The following is a 7,043-nucleotide window of genomic DNA, read 5'->3' on the forward strand; positions in this document are numbered from 1 at the left end:
AGAGGAGTGACAGACGTGGAGAGGAGAGCAGACAGACAAAGGAGAGAAAAGACTAGGAGAGGGACAGACAGGAGAGAGGAGAAAAGAGTAAGACAGAACAGTGCTGGACATCAACGCGTATGCCACCTTACCATCTCTCACAGTCTATTTTTTCACTTTCCCCTCTTGGCCTCTCCATCTGGATGACCTGCCCTCTCTGCTTCTCAAACCATAACCCTCACATAATAATAATGATGACATTTGTTAAGTGCTTACTATGTGCCAAGCATGTTCTAAGCGCTGGGGTAGATATAAGGTAATCAGGTTGTCCCAAGTGGGGCTCACAGTCTTTAGTCCCCATTTTACAGATGAGGTAACTGAGGCACAGAGATGTTAAGTGACTTGCCCAAAGTCACACAGCTGACAAGTGGTGGGGCCAGGATTTGAACCCATGACCTCTGACTCCAAAGCCCAGGCTCTTCCCACTGAGCCACACTGCTTCTCTCATCCTTCAGAGCCTTCCTAAAATGCTACTTCCTTCCTCCAAGAACTACCCTCTGATTAAATTCCCTACCTCCTCTGTCTTGCCATCTTCTCAGCCTCTCAAGTAAACAACAGCTTACTAGTGTTTATTAAGTACTACGTACAAAACACTGCACCCAGTGCTGCGAGAGTTTATGAATGAGCTGTAGAAACAGTCCCTAGCCCCCAAGGGTCTTCGAATCCTGTTACTGATGTTGATATTAATCTGATTTTGTTTATTTTTAATCTTCCCTTTCCCACTCTTAATTGTGACCTTTTTAGGTTAGGCCTGCTCTCTTCATTTAGACTGCAAGCTCCCCTGAGGAAAGGAATTCAATTTTAAGCTTTTTCAGTATGTCCCCCAAGCACCGAGCTCAATGTTTTGCAACTGGGTGCTAAAACAATACCATTGTTCATGATGATTTTGTGCAAAAAGACCTGTCAGTCGAGTCAGTTAATAGCGGCAAGAGGCACGCATAAGCTTGCAACTGTGTAAAATGTAGTTCAAACCTTCCTATGGTTCAAGCTTTAAACTGCAGAGAAAATTCTGTATTCATGACACCTAAAAGGCTAACATCCATAACCATTAGAACTTCAGCTCCTTAATGTCTTTCAAAAATACAATTTTGATGTGGACACATAGATTGATTTCTACGTGAGGTCTGCCTTCCTGACGACAAACACCTTGTATTTAAAGTTGCTCTAATGGAAAAAATGTAGTTGCCATTGGTTTTGTGCTGGCATTCAGCATAACGAACCCGGCTTTCAAAACCCTTTCAGGACACTGGCAAGAATTATTTGAATCTTTTTTTTTTAAGCTCAGAGATGTCTAAGGCTATTTTTTTAACAGCTGAGAGATTTCTCAAAGATAAATAATAAAAGACATTCCATTTTAAGGAAGAAACTTTGTAGGGAGATAATAGTATTTGAAGAATACTTAAATGTAAACTCACGTCAGACAATTCAAGGACTGCAGGAAATTTCATCCCAATGCCAATTTTATTATTCAAAATGGGGAAAGGTGGATACAAGTGATTACATTTTAAAGGCAAAATGGGAATTTACTCTGTGGAAAGAACATTCCCTGAAATCATTAGAATGAGGAGGAATACGGAAGCAAATGGTAAGCTTCTGAAGGACAGGATCCTTGATTTAGTACTTAGTACTGTGCTTTGTATTCAGGAGAATTTCCCTGACTTTCCTTTCACTGTTAGCAGTCCTACCTGTCTCACAAATCCGTAAACTTGACATTTTCATCAACTCATCCCTCTCATTCAACCCACACAATAAATCAGCCAGGGATTGCAACTACCAATTCTGTTGTAGTGTCCTTTCCCAAGCACTTAGTACAGTGTTCTATACACAGTAAATGCTTAATAAATAGCTTTGAATGATTATTTAATTTTTTTTTCGGGGGGGGGGGGGGTGAATTTGTTAAGTGCTTACTAAGCCCTTTAAGATGATACAAGATAATCAGGTTGTATACAGTCCATGTCCTACATGAGGCTCACAGTCTTAATCTCCATTTTAAAGATGAGGTAACTGAGGCATAAAGAAGTTAAGTGACTTGCCCAAGGTCACATAGCAGACAAGTGGCAAAGCTGGGATTAGAACTCCAGGTCCTTGTGACTTCCAGCCTATGCTCTGTTCACTAAGACATACTGCTTCTCAATTATTTTATTGGCAAGAAGCACTCAATAAATACTATTGGTGGGCTGATTCTTCACCACTCCCAATCCCTTGGAGAACTAATTCACTCCGATGGCTTCTACTACCATCTCTATGTAGATGATTGACAAATCCACATCTCCAGCCCTGATCTCTCTCCTTTTCTGCAGTCTTGCATTTCCTCCTGCTTTCAGGACATCTCCCACTGAGTGTCCCACTGACAACTCAAACTTAACATGTCCAAAACAAAACTCCTTATCTTCCTACTCAAACTCTGCCTTCCCCTTGACGTTTCCATTACTGTAGGCAGCACTACCATCTTCCTTGTCTCAAAAGTCTGTAACCTTGCTGTTAACCTTGACTTATCTCTCTTATTCAACCTGCATATTCAGTATCACCAAACCCAGTCAGTTCCACCTTCACAACGTTGATAAAATCTGCCCTTTCCTCTCCATCCAAACTGGTGCTTCGTTAATCCAAGCACTTATCTTACCTGACCTTGATTACTGCATCGGCCTCTTTGCTGACTCCCTGCCTCCTGTCTCTCCCCACTCCAGTCCACATTTCCCTCTGCTGCCCAGATCCTTTTTATATGAAACTGGTCAATCCATGTATCCCCAGTCCTCAAGAACAACCAGTGGTGGCCCATCCATCTTTGCATCCAACAGAAACTCCTTACCATAAGCTTTAAAGTACTCAATCCCCTTTCCCACTCCTACCTTACCTCCCTGATTTCCTAGTACAACCCAGCCTGTAATTCCAACCTAGTCATTGTACCTTAGTCTCATCTATTTCACCACCGACCTCATGCCCACATCCCGACTCTGGCCTGGTTTGCCCTCCTTCTTCATAACCGACAGACAATTACTCTCTCTGCCTTCAAAGCCTTATTGAAAGCACATCTCCTCCAAAAGGTCTTCTCCAACTAAGCCTGTATTTCCTCTTCTCCCTCTCCCTTCTGTATCACCTTTGCACTTGGATTTGCAACCTTTTTTCACCCCACTATCTCCTTCTCTAGACTGTAAGCTCACTGTGGACAGGGAACGAGTTTACGAACTCTGTTATCCAGCGCTTAGAACAGTGCTTCACACATAGTAAGCACTTAAGAAATGCCATCATTATTATCACTCTCCCAAGCACTTAATACAGTGTACTGCACACAGTAAGCACTCAATAAATACGAGTCATTGATCGATTCACCCTTTAGATTAAGTAATTCCTGATATCCATCAAATGAACATTCAACATCTTCATCAACAGCTTTTATTCAGCACTTGTATATTCATTCATTCAATCATATTTATTGAGTGCTTACTGTGTGCAGAGCACTGTACCAAGCTCTCGGAAAAAACAAACCGGCAGCATATAGAGATGGTCTCTACCCAACAACGGGCTCACAGTCTAGAATACGGTATACAAAGCATTATCGAGTCTGAAAAAATATAATCAATCAATAGCATTTATGAAGCACTTATTGTGTGCTTTGCAGAACACAGAGTAGGTGTTTGAGAGAGTACAATAGAATAAAGCCAACAAAGTGGTCTTTTCTTTCATGTATTAACTCTGAAACAGATGAGATTCAAAATACAATTTTTTAGCTTAAATCTAAATATTACAAAATCTTCTGGGTCACATGTTTAAACAAAGGGATTAATAAATTATGTAGTCATCTTGAGAAATCAGGTTTTGAAAATAAAGAAAAAAACACCATGACTGCCTTGTCTTGTCTTATTCTGTAGAGTCATTTCCGAACCATAGTGACTCCATGAACACATTTCTCCCAGATGCCCCAACTCCAACTGCGATCATTCTTGTAGTGTATCCATAGAGTTTTCTTGGTGAAAATATGGAAGTGGTTTACCTGTCTTTTTTGGCTCAGGAAACTTGAGTTTCTGCCCTCGACTCTCTTTCATGCCGATGCTGCACAGCACAGGTGAGTTTTGACTTGTAGCAAATTGCCTTCCATTCACTTGACACTGTGCAAGCTAAGAATGGAAAGAGTATGCCTCTGTTTGACTTCCCTCCTGTAGCAGAGACTGGTAGAGTACTGGAAACTCTCCAGGTGTGATCTAGAGAGGGGACCATGACTGCCCTACAGAAATGTAAAGGTTCAACCTTATAAGCAAGAGGAATCCTTCTTCACAATGAGGCATATTTATTTTAATGCAATGTGAATGTCATGAATGTGGCAACTTTTAATTGGGTAAGCCAGAAAATGTGTTAGAAAGGTTACTTCATTTTCTATTACTGATAATGATGCTTGCTGATAAGGTAGCCTTGATTGTCATTAAGATAAACCATGGGAAGGCTGACAAGAAAAGTTTTGATAATTCCCAGCACGGAATCACATCGGCACTTGTATTGACATTTGATTTGTTTTTATGTCTGATTAGTCAATTGCAATCCTGGCTTAAAAGCTGGTGGTGTTTACATTGCTTTTCTAAACAAATGTGCAAATCCAACTCAGTTCCATGAAGGCCTAATTTGAAAGCTGGTGGGAGCTATATTTCATCAAAAAGAAAGAGATGCTCTTGACTATATGGGGAAAAATAAATCTCAGTGAATGAAGGATTAAATGGATATTTAGGGGCATGGAGCATGAAACACATTTTTCCCCTATTCTCATAAAAACTGAAGAACAAAGTCAATTTATGAAGCTTTTCTCTGCTCTACAATTAACTATTGGACTTAACCTGAGGCAGGAAATAACATCTAATGAATCAAGGGCTGGATGTGCCCTACATCATTAAATTAATGAAGTAGTCAAATGCAATCTTGAAAATAAGCCTGACACATGTAATAATCATGATGATGATGATGATGATGATAATATTTGTTAAGAAATTATTATGTGCCAAACACTGTGGTACACAGAAAATAATCATTGCAGACTCAGTCCCTCTCCCATATAGGCCTCACAGTCAAAGTGGAGGAGGAGAAGAACAGGAATTTCACCCTGATTTTACACATGAGGAAACTGAGGAACAGAGCAGTTAAGTGTCTCACTCAAGGTCGTGTACAACAGGCAAATAGAACGCAGGCTTCTGGACTCCCAGGCTATGGTCTTTCCAGTAGGTCAAGATACTAGTCAATATGCCCAGGGCAGAAGAAAAATCAGGCCTAATCTAATAAAATGTGGCTAACGAGCTGAATTTTCAAGGGTCCAGGTTGCAGGGTGCAGGAGATAGATGCTGTATCAATGACAATGCACAATTAAAGAGTCAGAGGACCTGAGTTCTAATCCCAATTCTGCCTCATCTGCTATGTGACTTGGGATAAGTCACTTAACTTTTCTGGACCTCAGTTTCTTCATCTGAAAATTGTGGATGAAACCAGCTTTTCACCCTCCTTCTTAGGCTGTGAGCCCCATGTGAGAGAGGGATTGGGTCTGATCTGATCATCCTAAATCTACCCCAATGCTTGGTACACAGTGAGCACTTAATAATTATCATTATTATCATTACCATTATTATTGTTTTTATTGATATTATCATCATTATTATTAGTTTAGGCAGTGACACTGTCAGGAGGGTTGTATTTGAACTGTAGGACAGCTCTACTATTGATGCAGTGTGATTAATTTTTACAAAAAGAAGATTAAATGGGAGATGAAGCATATTATAATAATAATTGGTCTACTTGTCCAGCACTTACGATGCGGTATATTTTGGGATAGATACAAGATAATTAAATTGGACACAGTCCTTGTCCCACATGAAGCAAATTCCCATTTTACAGATGAGATAACAGAGACATAGAGAAGTTAACTGACTTCCCCAAGATCCCACAGCAGGCAAGTGACATTAGAACTCTGGTCCTCTGACTCTCATGTCCATGTGCAATCCAGTAGGCCACATTGTTTTTGTTTGTTTTCCGTGGCATTGATGTGTATAGCAGAACTTGTCTTGCTTGAACGCTCCTTTGGGTTTAAATGACCCCAGAAAATCATGTTGGCAAACTGAGGAAGAAGCACTTCTAGCCTGCCTCCCCACCCCATTGTTTTCCTCATGGCCCTTCACAATAATAATAATACCAATAATACTAATACTACTACTACTAATAATAATTGTGGTAGTTGTTAAGCACTTACTACATGCCAGGCACTCAAGTAAACCCTGAGGTGGATGCAATCAAATCTGGTTGGATGTGGTCCTTGTCCCGGGCGGCTCACAATCGTAATCCCCAGTTTACAGATGAAGTAACTGGGGCCCAGAGAAGTGAGAAGTGACTTGCCTAAGGTCACAAAGCAGACCAGTGGCAGAGCAAGGATTAGAACTCATGAACTTCTGACCTCCAGGCTCGTTCTCTATCCACTAGGTCAATTTGCTTCCCACTTTGCTAAATGGGTAGCTCCCATATAGGGTACCTCGGCATAGGACAGTGACCTGAGATATCCCATTCATCCTAATGCTGGGTACTTCCTGAGAACTTGCTCTGTGCCAAGCACTGGGGTGGATACAAGATCATCAGATTGAATCAGGTCTCTGTCCCACTACAGACCTCACAGTCCAAGATGGGGAGAGAACAAATATTTCACTCTCCTTATACAGAGGAGGAAACATACACAGAAGTCTGATGAATTATCCATGGTCATACAGCAGATGAGTGGAGGAGTCAGGAGTAGAATCCTGGTCTCCCTGAATCCCAGGCCTGAGCTCTTCTCCCAATGTTACGTCGATGCCCACTGATGCTTGGAGGAACCTACAGGAAATTGGTGGGCTCCTTTCCTTGCTGCCGATAGTGTTACCGCAGGCGTATCCCTCTGCATCTCTCTTGCATAGGGGGAGATGTGAGCCCTATACAGAAGAGCGACTGTGTCCACTCAGCTTATCTTGTATTTTGCCCAGCATTTAGCACAATGTTAGACATATAAA

Source organism: Tachyglossus aculeatus, chromosome 10 (assembly GCF_015852505.1).
Source record: "Tachyglossus aculeatus isolate mTacAcu1 chromosome 10, mTacAcu1.pri, whole genome shotgun sequence".
Lineage (NCBI taxonomy): Eukaryota > Metazoa > Chordata > Mammalia > Monotremata > Tachyglossidae > Tachyglossus > Tachyglossus aculeatus.